Here is an 18,892-nt window from a genome sequence, read left to right on the forward strand (position 1 = left end):
AAATTTAAAATTCATCAAATATTCAAAGAAAAATTGATACCAATACTTCAGAAACCCTTCCAAAAAACACAAGAGCAAGGAACACTTCTCACTTCATTATCTGGAGTCAGCATTTTACTGGGTCATCATACAAAGAGACACCACAAGAAAACAAAACATCAGATCATTACCCCTTATGAATATAGACCCAAAAGTACTCAACAAAGCACAAGAAAATTCAATAAAACAACATATAAATACATATATACACTAAAGCTAAGTGAGACTTATCCTAGAAATGCAAGGTTTGTTTAACAGCAAAAAATTACTTAATGTAAAATACCATACTAATAGAAGAAAGGGCAAAGCATTTTCTTATGTTCTTTCTCAATGAACATAGAAAAAAAAAACTAACAAAAGCCCAACAACGCCCTTTAAGATAAAAATGCTCACCAAACTAGAACTAGAAAAGAACCTTCTCAGCTTGATAAAGATCATTATGGAAAGCCCACAGCTAATATCATACTTAATAGTAAACAACTGAATGCTCTCCCCGTAAGATCAGGATTAAGATGAGAATGTGTATTCTTGCAATTTCTATTCAACATTGTAATGGAGGGTCTAGCCAGGGCAATTATTGAAGAAAAAGAAGTGAAAATGAAAGTCAAAGGTTGAAAAGGAAAAAGTAAAACTATCTCTATTTGCAGATGGCAAGATTTTGTATATATAAACTATTTACAATTTCACTGAAAAACTATTAAAACTGGTAAATGAGTTGAGTAAGTTTGCAGAATACAAGATCAATATGCTAAAATAAAATAAAATAACTGGGTTTCTATGCATTTTCAGTAAAATTTCAAAAATGAAATTAAGAAATCAATTTTGTTTATAATAATATTAAAGAGAACAAAATACTTAGGAATACATTTAATAAAATAAGTGCAAGACATACACCAACATCATTGAAGGAAATTAAAGATCTAATGAATAGAAAAATAGTCCATGTTCATGGATCAGATGACTTCATATTTTTTAAGATGTCCATGCTTCCCAATTTAACCCACAAGTACAAAACTATCCCAATCAAGTTACCAGCTGCTTTTGTTGCAGAAATGACTAATTGGTCCTTAAATTAATTTAGAAATGCAAGGGACCCCAAAAATTAAAACAATCTTGAGAAACAAGAAAAATGTTAGATAACTCAAACTTCCCAGTTTCAAAATTTACTACAAATCTATAGTAACCAAGAAAGTGTGGTACTGACACAAGGCTAGATGTATAGATCAATGAAACAAAATTGAGAGTGCATAAATAAACCATATTTTTATGATCAGTTGATGTTCAACAAAAGTACAGTCACAATTTAATGAAGAAAGAATACTCTATTTAACAAATTGTGGAGGGACATCTGGACATCCACATACGAAAGAATAAATTTGGATCTCTACCACATAACACATACAGACATAAACTGAAAATGAATCATAAACCTAAATGTAAGAGCTAAAACACTAAAACTCTTAGAAGAAAACAAAAAAATAAACCTTTGTGGCTTTATGTCAAGTGATGGTGTCTTTGATACAACATCAAAAGCACAGGCAACAAAAGAAATAATATAAATTGGATTTAAAATTAAAAACTCTTATTTTGCAAATAATACCATCAAGAAGTGAAAAAGGCAAACCTCCTAATTGGAGAAAATAGGTACCTATACAAAAACCACAAAAATATAGTTATCTATACAATTGAATATTATTTGGCAATAAAGAATGAAGTATTGATACATGTTACAGCATAGATGAACCTTGAAACCATTATGCTAAGTGACAGAAATCAGTTTTGAAAGACTGCATACTGTAGGTTTACATTTACATAAAATTTTCAGAATAAGCAAATCTATAGAGACAGAGGGTAGATTAGTGGTTGCCTAGGGCTTGGAAGATGGGGGAAAAAACATGAAAAAGAATGAAAAGGAGCTGCTAATGGGGATGGGGTTTCTTTGCAGGAATGAGGAGGAACAATAAAACGGTCTAAAATTAGATTGTTGTGCTGTTTGTACAACCCTGTGCACATACTGAACAAAACTGAATTTTAAGCTTTAAATGGATGAATTGTATGGTATACGAATTATATTTCCATAGAGCTGCTTAAAATGTATTGTTTGGGACTCTCTTTTCTACAGGGTAGAATTCCGTCACATCTGTACTAGACAAAATTCATTGTATTTCTTTAAGGAGGATCATTTGCGTTACTGTCAGTTTTCCACAAGTAAAATAACTTAGAAAATAGAAATTCAGTTAAAGAGAAACATCTCAATATAATCCGATATCCCCAGAGGATATCCTAGACAATGCTCAGCCCTCCACTGAATGGATACTCGGGTATCTCTTGCCCATTTCCAAGTCCTGCAATTTTCCTTGAAAAATATGAAGCTTGTTCTAACCACAGGACCTATGCCAGTTCTATCCCCTCTACTTTAAGCATTCTTCACACATATATTTACCTGGCTCATTCCCCTTTTTCATTCTGGTCTCTGCTAATCTGTTAACCTCTTATTAAAAGCTTCCCTAATCACATGTATTAGTTATGCTTAATACATTGTCCCACAAAGATGTGGCTTTAAACAACAAATACTATCTCAGAGTTTCTCTAGGTCAGGAATCCAGGATTATCTTACCTGGGTGGTTCTAGTTCAGGGTCTTTCCTTCCACTGCAGTCAGAATATTGGTAGGGGCTGTAATTATCTGAAGGTCTGACTGGGGCTGGAGAATCTGTTTCCTAGATGACTCCTTTACATGGCTGTTGGCAGGAGGCCTCCATTCCTTGTCGCATGAACCTCTTTATAAACTGTTTGCGTATCCTCACATGACAGCTAATTTCCCTAGAGGAGACAATCCAAAAACAAGAGGAAGAAGACACAGTGGCTTTATTATCCAGCCTGAAAGCCATACATCATCACTTCTACTTTATTCTATTTGCTAGAAAAAGTCACTAAGCCAAGCCCACACTCAAGGGGAGGTAGCTTAGGCTGCACCTTTTGAAGAGAGGGTGAAAGAGTTTGTGGACCTATTTTAAAGCACTATAACACACCCCTACACAAACACATCTCCTTGTCTGGTACTTTCTACTGCCTTATTTGATTTTTGCTTCCTTCATAACACTGGTATTATTATATTATATATGTATGTGTGAATTATTGCTTTCCCCACCACATTATAAGACCAATAAAAATATTGCATTATTTCACACTGAACACTCAGCACACAGAATAGTACAAGACATATATTAATTCAATGACTGTTTTCTTTCCTAATTAAATGAACATATAGATGAAGTTATAAATTACAGGGGCAGAACCATGCTTGGAAGCTAGGTACAATGACTCCTAACCTATGCCATTTTCCAGTATTTTACCCTTAGTGGAATTCTAATGGTTGAATGCACCTCAACAGTGATTCTGGGTGAGGAAAGAGATCTTCCCAGTCCTCCATGAAATCACTCAATTGAGACCTCTTCCACTCTTCACAGATCTAAAACAAACCCTGCTGACCAAAATTCAAGGAAGTCTTTCTTTGATCCATATGCACAAACAAAAACCCTCTCATCTTTTAAGAGTCTGCACGGGGCCTTGGAAGAGTGGGATATGTCTGATACCCCACATTTTCTCCTCTCTTTGTAAAGAGGAAGTTTAATAGCACTGAAGCAGCCTGGAGCTCAGGGTTTAATACAAGCATTGCAACTGGGTTTAGGAATAAGAGACCTTGAATGCTACCTTGCTTGTTCACTCTTGTTTATTCAGGATTTAGCAGCATTTCTGAAGCCAAATGTTGATGCTCCTTGGCTCTGAAGAACAAGGAAATCCACACACAATTAGGAAGCAGACGGTAATGGAAAGTACACAGGATTGGGCATCCACATACTTTGTATCCATCACTAATTTGCTGAAAATTGTATTTTTCATACCTGTAAAATAGCAGGGTGTGGCTGAGGAGAGTATAGACAACTTCAAATTCCTATTCAGGTTCTACTGTTTTGTAAGTTTGGACATGTCTTAGCATACCTTGGATAGTCTTTGCCAGTTTCTTTCCAGGTATTTCAACAACAATCAGCATGGGATGCACTTGCATGTGCCTCTCCCTTCTCTAGCAGCCTTCAGATTCTAGGAAGATGATGTGTACAAAAGAAAAAAAAACAAGCCATTTCTCAGTGATCTTTTTAGTATACAGAAAAGTGATAGGAGACATGGAAGACAAACTGCCTACTTCCTACACAATATGAGGCAAAACACCAACTTCAGGGGACTGGAGAATGGAAGTCTTAGCTCTTCCCTATCACCTCCCAGCCAGTGGGAAGTCAAAAAGAATGGTGACTCCTCATGCTTACAGAGGGCAGTGTTATTTCAAAGACTATGGTGAGTTCCCCAGCTCTCAGCAAGGGTGCCATCTAACCCCCAGCTCTCAGCAAGGGTGCCATCCCATCACTCCCCCTTGGTACCCTCAATGGAGCTTCTAAATCAACACCAAAGGAGGCGCAGTCTTTAGGGAAACTCCAAGCCTCAGGAACCACCTCATTAAACTGGTGTCTTAGCTGAAGAGACAGTAGTGGGGGTGAAGTGGCAACAACAAGATGTTCATATGCACCCTCTGATTAATTTACAGGGGGAAATTGTCTTATACCTTTCCACCTGAGTGTCTGCCTCTGCATAGCCATGGAGCAGTACCCTGGAAACAGTAACAGTGATGACAACAATGAGAACAACACCCACTCTGTTTAAGCTCTAGCCCCAGGCAATCCCCTTACCTGATGTGACATCAGAAGGAAAGCACATGGGATTGTCTCCCCTGGGAATGTCTGGGAAATCCTAACCTTTCTTGGGTCTTGGGCTACCACATTTCTATCAAAAGCAAAATGGAGAAAGAAGAATTTAAAAAGTTATTGGGAAGCAAGGAATAAGTGAAAGGAGAGAAAACTCAGTTTTTTGCTTTACGGCCTGTGATATATGCAAGCTAACCAATTAAAGAATATCAGAGCTAGAAATGTTCTCAGAGATGTAGTCCAATGTCCTCCTGTTTTAGATGAAGAAATACCACAGACAGGTGAAGGAATTCATTCACAATCTCATGGTGTGAGGACCACTTGATGGTTAGGAGTTATGGTTACAGACAGAAATGAATGGGCCTGAAGAATGGAAGAAACAGGTGAGAAAGCCAAGATACTGATTTCTATTGAGTTTTAGAAATCATGATCAATAGTATTAGTGACTGTTAAGGAGGGTGATAAAAGGGGCAGAGTCCAGGATGTTCTCAGATTTCTAGCATGGGAGACTGGGTACATCTTGGTGACATGTACTAAGATGGGAGAAACCAGAGAGGAAACAGGTCAAGAGATTGACACTGTGTGTCTTATTTGAGAAGGAAATTCAGTTGCAACACCCAATAATCAATTAGGGTTGGAACCCAGGAGAGAGATTCCGATTTGAGAGACAACATTTACTGTGGGTGACAATCAAAGCCATGAGAATGGATGAGGTCTTTGAGAAAGAATTTGTAAAAGGGAGTGGAGAACAGAGCATCTGAAAGAGATGGGTGCTTGAGAGGCAGAGAGAGAAAAAAGAAATGGGGAAACTGAGGAGTAGTCAGTTGGGTGGGGGGTAGAACCTGGAATAGGGATGTGGGAGTCAAGAACAGCTCACTACAGAATGTAGCATCCATGGAGCCCACATGTGCTTAGCCAGGCTCTCAGACCTTTTGCTCTTTCCTGGTCAGGATAAGGCAGGAAAGTCTCCAACATATTTGCTCTGATTTGCTCTCCTGCATGTCCCAATATGAAGTTTTGAGGCTCCTGAAGCAAAGTCAGTTTTCCCAGATACGACCCAGAGTGAATCCTCTAGAATCAGCCTCTGCTAAGAGATTTCCCAAATGCTCCATATAGCCCATTCGTAGTGTCCTGCATTGAGGGTCAGGTAAGGGTGCTGCTCTTTCGGTATCTGTTAAATCACAATGACTCGGACTGTCTCGTGTTTAGAAGACTCACATAGAACTTTGCAGAAAAGATGAGAGGAAGACAGAAGAGAGGAAAAAGAGTAAGGAAGAGCACGGGAAAAAAAGTAGTTAAAACAAATACCTAAATAGAAGTCTCTGTGCTTTCAAAGCTTTGATTTCTCAAGCAAAACATTCCTTAGGTGAAAAAGCCACCCCTTATTCATTTTTTATTTTTACCTTTCTAGTGTTTGGTGTGAAGTAGGAGCATAAATCCTGTCCCATGAATTCATTCAAGAGTCCTAATGCTAATTCTATCACAAAAACCAGCACAAAATGCCCAAGCATTCAGTCTAACAGGGTTTGAGACCCAATGTGCTGCTCCTTCATGCTTCTCCTGAGAGCGATTTTCCTTGGTTACCCTCACCCTCCCTTTCATTGGGTTCCCCAAGCTCTGGCTTCTCCAAAACATTTGAAGAATAAGTAGCCATTCTTCATGTGACCTGTTCATTTTTTTCAAAATGAAAAGTTGTACAAAGTATGTAGAAAAGCATAAAAATATGCATTGGTCTTAAGAAGCCCAGGGCTATCCCAACATATTACTCTCATAATTTTCCACTGTGGGTGCCCAGATGGGTTAGATGGTGCTCAAGATTCTTCAGCTTATTTCATGACTTATGCAGCCAGCTCCTCGGGAGGTATGGAAAATGAGAGAGCCCAGTCTGGAACCTCAAACCTTCAGACTGCCAAGGGCTGGTAGGATTTCCCCAGCATCCAATCTTCATCCTTAAAAGGGTCTGCTCTGCCAAGGACCCATTCTCTTGATTTCAGCTCAATGATCTTGTCTGCCTTGGCAGGGCCTGCTCACAAGCAGCTTGGATGTCATGGAATTTCGGGGAAGAAAGAGGATTAAATACTTCTCCATGTTACTTCTTGCCCTCCCTGAAACAGTTGACTGGACTCTAACACTTAGTTTGGGGAAGAATTTTACCCTGAAGCCATCTGGCAAGGCAAAAGACATGTCTTTTCATATTCTGCTTTCCTTGGGAGTAATAGGCCAAGAGAGATTCATGTTTGCCTCACAAAGAGGAGGTGACCGTGGTTTCTAGAGACACCTCGCTTTAAGGCAGTGGAGTCAACAGGGAAGAGGCTGGAAAAGCAGGATGCTTACTTTACCTCCACCCCTCACTCCCCTGGGGACTTGTCTATGGTCAAATCCCTAAAGACTCTCTTTTCACATTGATAAATCGGGGGCAAGAACCACATAGCTCACCTCAGTTTAGTAAGGCCAAAACAAGAGAGTAGTGAGCATTTGAGAAGCACTGACATGGAAATTATAAACAATGAAGCCCTCTATAAACAGGCTCTTGGCTGAGTTTTAGAGGAGGATTTCTTCATCTAGTTTGGGGCAAGTCAGTTCATCCATATTAACTCGCACAAATCTGATCCAAAGTGTGCAACTCGATTCCTTCTGCATCTCCTTCCCTCACATTGCTCATTTCTACAGGACACAGTATATTTCAGCACATAACTGCACATCAAGTAAAACTGACTTGGGAGGGGTGGCGGCTAACCAGAATTTGAGTTCTTGTTCAGTGACATGGAATGTATGAAGCAAGGGCCTGGCTAAACAGCTTTATATAATAGAGTAAAGTAGGGTAGCACCAACAAAGAAATCGAGTAAGCCTTTGGAGCTTCTTGTCCTGACCAAGTTCACCTGTAGTGAGGAGAGAACACCCATTCATGGATCACTCAGGTGGTGACAAGGAGATGAGGTAATGCCTTTATTTTCACAGCATATGAGTGGCCTCTCTGGGCTGTGGGCAGAAGCTGCCATGGCCTGGAGGAAGGTCCTGCCATCTTGAAAGTGCCCCCACATCACCCTTCCACATTCCTTTTGTTTTTATAAATGTATGTCTGTCTATATAATCTCTCCCTCTATCCTGGCAGGAAACTCATTTTGTAATGGAACAAAATCAGTAAGCCAGAGTGTCCACTAAATCATTGTTGAGATATACAAAGGGGCTGGGTTGATACTTGGTGTAGAAGAAAGAAAGACAAAGTGGCCCTGAAGATGAGCCTGGGCTGAGAGAAAACGGATCAGGCACGCTGAAACCTGGGAGGCATAAGCATGACGAATTTCTACCTTCTGTCTTGGGTACAATGTCAACCAAATGTGTCTTTCCACTTTACATCTCAAAACTCAGGTAATGGGGTAGGAAAGCTTAGTGTAACTGAGACAGAACTGAGGACAATGAAGTCTGCTGGCCTGGCTTCCCACTGTAATAACATACTGGACATTCATCTCAGCTAAGCTACTTCAGACAACAAAGGAAAGGTGTTAGGATGTCAAATAATTAGGACTAGGCCTATGTTGCTGCCGTACATTATATTTATGCCTCGCTGTGTAACACAGAGCAAGTCACTGCTCTCTGGAATTTTTCATCTGTAAAATTATATTACAGCTAAGAACTGACCTACCAGAGGGCAAGAGAGTCCCAGCCCTTTAACACCCTGGTATTGCATTAGGGTTGCTCAACCCAAGGGTCATGATGCATAACTCTCTGTCCATGGAGCGTCATTTGTGTGGCTACAATTTCCTGCTGTACCCCCAGCCCAACGCCAGGAAATCTCTCCTCTGTTTTTTATCGATCTTTTGTTCGTATGTGCTATTTCTTCTTTTCTTTGTAGGTTATGAGAAATGGAAGTAAAAGAGGAGGGCTAGTGATCTAGTAGGAACTGGATTTCAGTTTTGAATCTGAGCACTTGGTGACATGAGATAGGGTGTTATAGGTTCACCCATCACCTAACAGCAGAGCAGGGAGAAGATAAGATGGAATGCCAAGCACAAGAATAGATTTCTGAAGGGTCCCAGGACCCATGCAGAGGGGCCAGACCCGCACAGATCCCTACAGTAACTTAGGAGCTGGCACGAGGCAGTGAATTTAGGGGCAGTCGGTCCTTCACTCGAGGTATGTCCCTTTATGGTCTGGCAGCCAGGTGTATGCCAGCTTTTCAGGGGCAGGCACTGAAAGCTGCTGTGGGAAGCACAGCTGGCAGACCCTTCAGATTCTCAAAATTTCACCACTGTCCCTGGTATGTTGGCTAGGCCTGCCTCACTCCTTTCCCTCTTACTAACTCTCAAGAAAGGGATGCCAACCTGTCTGCTTTGTCTGGGAGACTTCCGCTGCATTTCTGAGAAATACTGGCTATTAAGAATACCTTCCGGCCTCGGGTCCTCCCCAGTTCAATCAGCCACAGACAGGGTATTTGTCCCCTCCTTACACCTTGAGGGACAATCCACCCACCTGCCTCCTCACTCTCAATGCTTACCCAGCCTAGGCTGGAGCCCACCTGAAATGGGGAGGGCCAGGACAACTCTATTCAGAAGCAAGGGGTATAGGAGACTTTGTAATGTTTGAGGCTTTGGGTTTCTGAAAATGTCACTGTGTTTTTGCTGAGTCATGGCCAGTTTTGCTGATCTCCATTTTTCCTCCTACTACTTTTGTCCCTTTTGTCTGATCCTCATTCCTTGGAACTCAGATATCACAAAATGTCTCCTGGGAACAGATGCAGTGAGGCACTGCTACTCTCTTTCTCTCTCTCTCCCTATCACTCTCTCTCTCTCTCTCTCTCTCTCACACACACACACACACACACAGGGGAAACCTCATGAAACTTACAGGAAAAAGTGTAAGGTTGGTGCAAAAGTACTTTGTGATTTTTGTCATTCCTTTTAATGGCAAAAAACACCATTACTTTTGCACCAACCTAATAATTGGCATATTCAATTACTTCTCAAGCGACTGATTGCCTAATTTTTTTTCCTTTTAAAAAAATTTACGTTCTATCTCTGGAAAACAATATATAATTTTGTTTTTAAAATTATTCAAACTGAAAAGTACAAAAAAGTTTAAAAAATCACTCCAGTATTCCATTATTAAGACCACCCTTGTTACTTTTATGTAAGAATGATTCCTGTGATCTCTCAATGTATACTGATAGGCATAATTTTATAACAATGAGATCTTACTGCTGTGTACTTTTTAAAATCAAAAGTATTAAGTTTGTCTGAATTTAGACTAAGAAAAAGATTATTATAAACTTTTAAAAATTCCTAATATAAAAAATGTCACTTTCACACATGAAATATTCATTCCTAAAAGGAGTATTTTTGTTTGGGGTAGGGGGAGAAGCTGCAAAACTTTAAGATGGGAATCATGATATTTTTTAACTCATATATTTTAGACCCTGGCTTTTAGGGCCATGGCTTGTATTTTACACCTGTTTTAAAGCTATGTTCTTCAAAAATAAAATTAGAACCCACCAGATGTTTTAATTATTCTTTACACTCTTGCTTCAACACTTTTGCATCGTGCTTGCTATCTATATAACACTAAGAATCCCTTTCCACTGGGACAATAATCTAGAAAGGGGGAAGAGAAGGAGAGGTTAAGGAAGAGACTGAGAGGATCAGATCTCTAGAGAAAATCCATTTGAAGCAAGGTAGACTGGCTTTCTGCCTAATTCCCCCTTTCTTTTAGCAATAACAGTTTAATAATTAGCTTTAGCCAGATTTCTGGACAATTAGTCCTCCCACCACAACCTGCCCTACACCATTGTGACTTGGAAAAAAAATTAACCCCATTTTAATGGTACTGATCTACTTACATATGTTCTTATAAAATTGCTTTAAGAATGGAGTATAAGTAAGTGTAACACTTAGAAAGCTATGGGGCATGTTTCAGCACCAAACCATCACTGAATTCAAAACAGCATGGGTACACAGGTATTCCAATCTGTACTCACATCTCTCCTAACATATTAGGATGTGCCATAGGATAGGTCAAGGTTGCTTATTAAACTTTCAATCTTGTTCTTTGGCATCCCAAACCCTCTGACCTCTCATACTTCCTACTCCAGGAGAACTTGCCCTTCCATCCACAGCATTTTATCCTGCCATCTTTGTCCCTCAATCTTCCTTCCTCCTTTTCTCCCCTTCCAGTGTGCTCCGCAGAAGTCATGAGCCTGGGCGCTTGCAGCTCCCGCTCAGGAATGCGCTTGCCTTGCTTTCGTCCTTTCTCTTATCAGAGAGGGGTGGGGAAGAGAGAAGATGAGCAAATATGCCGTAAGAGGTGAAAGGCAGGGTCTGTCAGCTCCACTCTGCTGATGATTGGTGTCATGTTGCACTGGCTTTGTGGCTGGGCCCTTGTGAAATGTGGGAATAGTGGTGGGGTGAGGGACAGATTATTTGAAATTTACCATCTCTCTCCTGTTGGTTTTGTTGGTTTCTCTACTCCTAGAAGCAGAGGGAAAAGAGGTGGAAGTTAAATATGTGGTGATGGTACTACCTTTTAATCGGTGTCTCCAAATATCCTCCAGAGCCGATTGTCTCAGCATCGGCAAGCATGAAACGAGGGTCTTTTTAAAGATCATTTTCTTTCTTGGACCGAGGTTTCTTTGTTTGTGATTCTGAGTTCCATTCCTGTGTCTCTGTGGTGAGCCTTGAATAGAGGACTAGAAGGAGAAGAATAAGAAGAAAAGTATATATCAGGTGCTTTTAAAAAAATCAATTCAAACAAAAATTGCAAAAGGGTGTCTGGACAGCTAGGATGACAGTGACCAGAGCCGGAGAGAGGCTCTGCCTGGTAACAGAGCTCTGATTGGCCGGACCTGTACAAGGAATAGGCCTATAGCGACGGCTCTGAGCTGTGCTTCTGCAGGCAGCTGAACTTGGCAGGCCCCAGCAAGCCCTGCAAAGATAGGCTCAAAACAATCCAGAGTACAGACAGCTGCTGGTAAGCAGAAGCTGTGAGTACTGACAGCACTTGGGGTTGTGAGCCTGCCACTTAACTCTACAGCCTACTGCCTCTGCCTCTTGTGGTTGGATTTCTGTCTTCCAGATGATTAACTCTTAGAGACGTGGTCTTACAAACAGTGGTAACAGAGGCAGGGAGTGTCTTTGAAAAACAATTGGCCAGGGAGTCAGGTGCTGGGGTCTAGGTCTACACCAGGCATTAAATACTGTATGTGCATGAACAGGGGACTTACTGTCTGCTTGACACTGTGGTACATGCTCCACAACACCAATCCCTCATACGGCCCAAGGAGACAGAAACAGTTATGATCCCATTTTCCAGACAAGGGAACAGAATCAGGCCCAGCACGCAGTCTGCAACTATTTGGGGGCATATGTGGACTCTCAACTATCTACCCGTCGACAGCAGTTCAGTGTCGACTGGAAAACAGGCTGCTCTAAGGCAATGATGTCTTCTGGCCAAGTTTGGGCTGAAATTGAAGTATTAGGTGGAGCCAATTGTTCCTCTTATTAAAAATAAAACACTGGGAGAAAATATTGAAAAACGATGACTATTTTTAAGTGAGGAATTAATAGACATTAATTAATAGATATTTGTATTCACAAATTAAGTACTTGAATGCAGTTTAAAATGAAGGGACTGGCCAGGTTTAGTGGCTTATGCCTGTAATCCCAGCACTCTGGGACGCCAAGGCGGGAGGATCACCTGAGGCCAGAAGTTCAAGACTAGCCTTGCCAACATGGTGAAATCCTGTCTCTACTAAAAATACAAAAATTAGCCTGGCATGGTGATGTGTGCCTGTAGTCCCAGCTACTCAGGAGGCTGAGGGAGGAGAATCGCTTGAACCCGGGAGGCAGAGGTTGAAGTGAGCCGAGATCACGCCACTGCACTCCAGCCTGGGTGACAGAGCAAGGCTCCACCTCAAAAAAAAAAAAAAAAAAAAAAAAAAAAAAGGGACTGTATCTATAAGCATGAAAACATATAGTTCAAAAACATATTGTTTACTGAAAACAAATTGCAAAACAATTCATACAGTGTATTATTCAGCCAAAATTTTAAAACTACAAAGCAATACCATCTATTGTCCAATACATAAAATCTATAATAAGCTAATAAAAACATGGCCTGGAATACTATGTATCAAATTATTGACAGTGGTCATCGCTGGAGAGAAAGAAGCAAGACTAGGATGGAGAGGAGGAACAAAATGGTTTTCAATTTTCACTGTGAGATATACTATCCGAAGCCTAAGTGACAAAAAGTGAACATTTTGAATATGAGCAGGGGATATGTGTATCATATTATTCTTCTGTTTTTTTCTGAATTAGAAAAAAATAGGAGGATCTTTCCTGGGGGCGTCTTGATTATGCCATCCTGCTCATGTGATGGCAAGAAACTCATCCATGGTGCTATTGCTCCTAAAGTGTGTGTGCTGTTTTGAAATTAAAAGAAAGCAGGAAAAGTCAAGAGTCCTCTTTTCCAGAGAGAAAAACTTGCAGAACCTGTGGAGTTGTGTCCCCATGCTATTGAAAATGCTTACTCTTCCCTTCCCTTCTCAGCCAGAAAGCAGCCTTTCTTATTTTTTTATTTTTATTTTTTGTACAGGGCTCCCAGTCAGCCTCAAGGGTCTATGTATGCTAATGTGATTGCTGTGTTATTCTAACCACTTCAAAAGTCATGTTCACTTATCTGTGAAAACAAGTTCTCATTCATTGCACCCTATTTGCCCTCATGTCTCAGGAAATAGGGACGGGCAAATCACGTGGCAGGTGGGAAGAAAATAAAGGAATGTTGTACACACACCCTACTCTGAAGACCAGAGTGGAAAGGGAACCTATCTGTGTATCCCAAGGGGGCTGTGAGCAGGAGAGAAAGACCGAAATACAGCAGAGAGATGTGACTTACATGTCCTAATCTCCCCACTCCTAAGGTGAACCCCAAGATTAGAAGGAGGCATAGTGAACATTTTCCAGCTAGATATGGAAGGAACCTGAGAATATTTGGAGGAGGTGACCAGTGACACTGTTTGCTAAACACATCTTTAGGGAGACAGGGAGCATCTTGGAGGAGCCCCACACAGAGCCATATTCAGCATGGCCTGAGTGAGGGCGGAAAGTTTAGCAGCGGAGCAGGAAAGTGACCAGCTAGGCAAGCCTCCAGCAGCACTGCTTGCACTCCATGGCCTGCCTGGGGTGAGCAGTGGACCTAAGGATTCATAGGTGCTCCAGAGAGGGACAAGGAGGTACTAAGAGGGCCCTGAGTTAAGAAAAAGATACCACATTGCCCCCAAATGCCACTGGGGACCAGTGGTGCAGAGTGAATCAACTGATGACTGTGATACACCGTTCAGTTTGTCCTCTGTCATCAGAATAAATATCAGATATCATCATCGAGGAAAGCACAAAGAAGAGAGAGCTTTTGAGAGCTGTTTACCTAGAATTTAAATTCATCATGTTCACTTTAGTACCTCTTTAAATGCTCAATTCCTGTGAAAACATGTATTGTAACCCAGTGCTCTCACTCTAAAAGCTGTGGTAGAAGGTGTGGAGTTTTAAGTGTGGAAGAGGGTATGTGGTAAATAGAAAAGGTAAATAGAAAGCTTTTTAAAACTCTGGGTCAATGCACACACATATCCACATGCAGAATGCACAAATGAACTCTACGAGGGCTCTGACACTAAGAAACTGGCAGTACCTGGACTACAGATTCAGCAGGAACAAGTCCACAAACTGAGCAGGCGGTTAATGAGCTTAGCATCCATCATCCCTGGCTCGCAGTATGGCCCTGGAATTCTTGGTTGCAATAAAATATAAAAGAGAACCTGAAAAGAAGCTTGGCTATGAGCAAGCAAGGCTTCCTTCATTTGCCTGGTCCCACAGGCTCTCTGTTGCAGTGGCGGCAAGCCCACCCAGATGGGATGTGCTCTGCAACTTCAAGCAGCCCTGTCACCAGTGAGGGTGGCAGCAATGCTCCAGGCCCCTTGGGCAGGGGAGGTAAGAAGCCATGCCATCTGGTCCTGCCCCCCTTGCTAACCTGGGCAGCGGGTGCATTCCTCAGTTCCTTCTGACCCATGGGCTGTCCTGAAGTGAACTCTGCTCAACTCCATCCCCTCTGCTCGCCTGCTCCCTGCAGAGTGAGCCCGCCCCTTGCTGGCTAGGCCTTCCCTGCCTTATTTGGTTTAAATTACTTTTTTGAACTTTGGTCTCATTATTTTTGGACCGTCATTTGGTCTGGAAGATTTTCTTTCCACGGGTTCCTTCTGTTCTTCCTTTTCACCCTCTTGAATGCGCTTCCCAAGGCCTCTTTCTGCAGTTTCTTTTGGGTGGTTTTTATTACCTTCATGCATCTAATCTGAGTAGGGAGAAGCTCCAAGATCATTGTTATCTTCCCCCTTGGAATCCTGCTTGTTTGGTTGTTATGGGAGCTTCTCCGTTTAAAGGGCTGGGGAACTCTGCTTCTCCAGGAGCTTGTGACCCAGCTCCCAGAATGGCCTTTTCCAACACAACATGAGAAACCAGCTTCAGCAGCAACCCTGCAGGGCCACAGCCCATCCTCACTCTCAGAAACAGACCCAAAGACCCGTAGATCTGGGGCCGCCCCTCTAGGAATACGCCTAAAGATACCATGGCACTACTTCTTTCTCTCCTCTGGTAGCAAGCGTTTGATTTTGTAGTTGAACTGGTTTGGATGGTTCAGGCTGCAAGTAACAGAATGTATCTCAACTGGCTTGAGCAATTAAGAAAACATTATCTTCCATAACAAAAGTCTATGGGTAGGACAATTCTGAGGCTGGTGAATTCAGAGTTCACTGACGTCAACAAGGCCTTGGTTCTTTCTGTCTTCCTGCTCTAGCACCCTCATGTCTAACCCATGGTCCTTGGGTTAGCTAACCTACTGGTGAAACGTGACTACCATAATCTTACCCATTGCTATGGTCTGAGTGTTCGTGTTCCCCCAAATTTCTGTGTTGAAACCTAACCACTAATGTGATAATATTAAAAGGTAGGGCCTTTGGGAAGTGATTCGGTTATGAGGGTGGAGGCTTCATGATTGGGATTAGTGCCTTTAAAAAAGAGGTTCCAGAGGCCTGTCTTTCCCCTTCCACCATGTGAGGACACAGTGAGAAGCACCATCTATTAACTGGGAAGCTGGCTCTCACCAGACATTGAATCTGCCAGTGCCTTGATCATGGACTTCCTAGATTCCAGAACTGTAAGAAATAAATTTCTGTTGTTTATAAGCTACTTAGTTTATGGTACTTTGCTATAGAAGCCCAAAAGACCAAGACACCCAGACACCACAACATCCAACAGAAAAGAGAGTTCATCTATTCGCACATGAATCCACCTTTCATGGGAACCCCTCCCTGGGATAAGGCCTGCTCTCACATCTTATTGCCCATGCCCAAACCAATTTCTATCAAGAAGAACAGGACCACTATTGACTCGGATCAACCATAAATAAAGTTCTGGGGTTGAAGATGGGGCTCCTTCTTTCCAGAAGTTCACAGCTTCACAGAGGAAGGCAGAGGCCTGAACCCACCAGTAGGCCTTTTAAAAGAGAGGAAAGGGGGAATGTGCTGATGGACAGACTCACAGCTCTGTCTGCTACCCTGTAAGGGAAAATCCAGATTTCTGCCATAAAATTTTTGTCCCTGTATTTCTGATTCACCCTACTTCTCTCCAGTAACTCTGATGTTTTTTGTTTTCTACTGTCTCTCTATTTTTTATGTCTCCCAGGGAGGCAGAATAGTATAGCAATTCAGTACTTGAATTTAGAGTTAATTAATCCTGGATTTGAGACCTAGCTCTACCATTTACTAGCTGGGAACTTTTTTCAAGTTACCTTACCTTATCTCTCTGGATTTTTGTTTTCTCATTCAGAATAGCAAATAATAATAGCAACCACTTATATAGAGATTACTATATACCAACAAGTCTCCTAAGTCTTCACATATATCAACACATTTAAGTTGCAGTGAGATAGATATTCCTACTCCCCACTTTTAAAATGAGAGAGTCTGGGTGCAGTGTCTCATGTCTATAATCCTAGCACTTCAAGAGATCGGGGTGAGAGAATTCCTTGAGCCTAGTAGTTCAAGACCAGCCTGGGCGATGTAGCGAGACTCCGTCTCTATGAAAACAAGAAACTTAGCCAGGAGTGGTGTTGCACACCTGTGATTCCAGCTACATGGGAGGCTGTGACAGGAGGATTGCTTGACCCCAGGAGGTTGAGGTTGTAGTGAGCCAGTTAGTGCCACTGCACTTCAGCCTGGGTTAAAGAGCATGACCTAGTCTCAAAAAAAAATAATAATAAATGAACGAACCATGGCACAGAGAAGTTAAGTGAGCTGCCAAAATCACACAGCTTGTGAGGAGCAAAGCTGTGATCTAACACTATAGAGTCTATGATTCCCAATCACTTCATCACACTGCCTCTTTCCCCCCTCCCCGCGTCAGAAGTTTAAGAGTAGAGATTTAATAGGCAGAAGAAAGAGAAAGGAAAGCAGCTCTCTATCTAGTGAGAGAGAGAGAACTTCTGAGAGGAGAGGCCCTCATACTGTCTCTTAATGAAATAGAAAGGCAATCAAAACAGTGCTCATACGCTGAAGATTATTAAGAAGATAACACAGGTCAAACATTTAGCAGAGTGGCTTGTGTTCAACATAAAGTAGCATATACTGTAAATATTAGGTAAGAAATTCTACACAATCACTTCACATGTATACAAGTCAGCCTGGCATATAGTGAGATAATTAAACAGCCCTTTTCTGGTCCTTCTTGGGCCAAATCTCTCACAACTTGTTCTAGAACCTAGCCCATGGTTTACTTACAAAGTATTCCTTTTACTTTCCTAGCTATGAATAGAACAAAGCAAAACCTCTGTGAGTACAAAATTATGTGATCCAGAGCCTCGGCCTGTGTCTACCTGGCTGTGACCTAGAGAGTCCTGTCCAAATCCTTCTCCAGATCTAAGGAAATCCCCCATTGCCATAAACTCATACTGGTCCTACTTCTGTTTCCGCAGCCATACAGTGCTACCTCTCACTTTATTCTCCTTTAAAAATCATGAAATATTTCTAACACAGGATATAAAAAATTCTAGACAACAACTTAAAACACACACATGTGCCACAACCAAAATTTTGAAAAATGTTAATGCTATCATGTATGTTTCAGGCCTTTTAAAAATAAATAAAACACTAAAATACAACTGAAGCCCCATTGCCTCGTTTTCTTCCCCTTTTTGGTAACCCCACACCTAAAGATATGTATCCCACTTCCATGAGTTTTTATATTTTTAGTACATTTTTATACAAAAGCATTTATTATTGTTTTGTGTACCTGGCAACTTTAAAAATAAATGATGTCATACTGTTTATAAGATTCTGCTCCTTGCTTTTTAGTAAATCGATGTTTTTACTTCTTTTGTGTTTTCTCCTTTTATGCTTCTTTTTTAAACCTTTTTTTTCTCCTTACCTGTCTTGTGTTGGATTAATAGAGCTTTAGCTATTCTCTCCACATCAACACCTTTTCACCAATCAGCTTCTGAATTAGATGTTAAATTGTATTTCTTATATTTTAATGGTTACTGATAAATTGTTAAATATACATATATACAGTCTTGCATCACTTAACAACAGGAATATGTTTGAGAAATGTCTCATCAGGTAATTTTGTCATTGTGCAAACATCATAGAGTGTACTCACACAACCCTAGATGGTATCGCTGACTACACATCTAGGCTATATGGTATAGTTTATTGCTCCTGGGTTACAAACCTGTACAGCATGTTTTGGTAATGAATACTGTAGAAAACTCTAAGTATTTGTGTATCTAAACATATTTAAATAGAGAAAAGGTATGGGAAAAATATGGTATTATAATCTTCTGGGACCACCATCATATATGTAGTCCATCATTGACCAAAATACTGTGCAGTGCATGACCTCACAAAAATTTTTACTAAGTTCTAAGTTTATTCATAATTTCTAGAATCCTCTTAAAACAGGAATCTTAGTATGTTTTAACTAGTTTATTGAGCACTCCCTACCACCAACGTTCTTTGATGCTATTGTCTAGACTTTTAGCTCCATTTTTAATACAAAATTTATT

The 18,892-nt window shown here is 41.0% G+C and overlaps 1 long non-coding RNA gene across 2 annotated transcripts; it reads right to left on the minus strand.

Moving 5' to 3' along the window:
- Positions 1–102: 102 nt before the first annotated feature.
- On the minus strand, positions 103–14,926 carry LOC106992728 (uncharacterized). Of its 2 annotated transcripts, XR_013402148.1 has the most exons (6): positions 14,810–14,926; positions 11,309–11,474; positions 4,780–4,873; positions 4,040–4,138; positions 3,752–3,822; positions 103–2,860 (listed from the first exon to the last, which is right to left on the minus strand). It is a non-coding gene; the product is annotated as an uncharacterized LOC106992728 (long non-coding RNA). The 2 variants fall into 2 exon arrangements; XR_001438756.3 differs by lacking the exon at positions 14,810–14,926 and having other exon boundaries at positions 11,309–11,597.
- Positions 14,927–18,892: the final 3,966 nt, after the last annotated feature.

This window comes from Macaca mulatta, chromosome 12 (genome assembly GCF_049350105.2).
Source record: "Macaca mulatta isolate MMU2019108-1 chromosome 12, T2T-MMU8v2.0, whole genome shotgun sequence".
NCBI classification, from domain to species: domain Eukaryota; kingdom Metazoa; phylum Chordata; class Mammalia; order Primates; family Cercopithecidae; genus Macaca; species Macaca mulatta.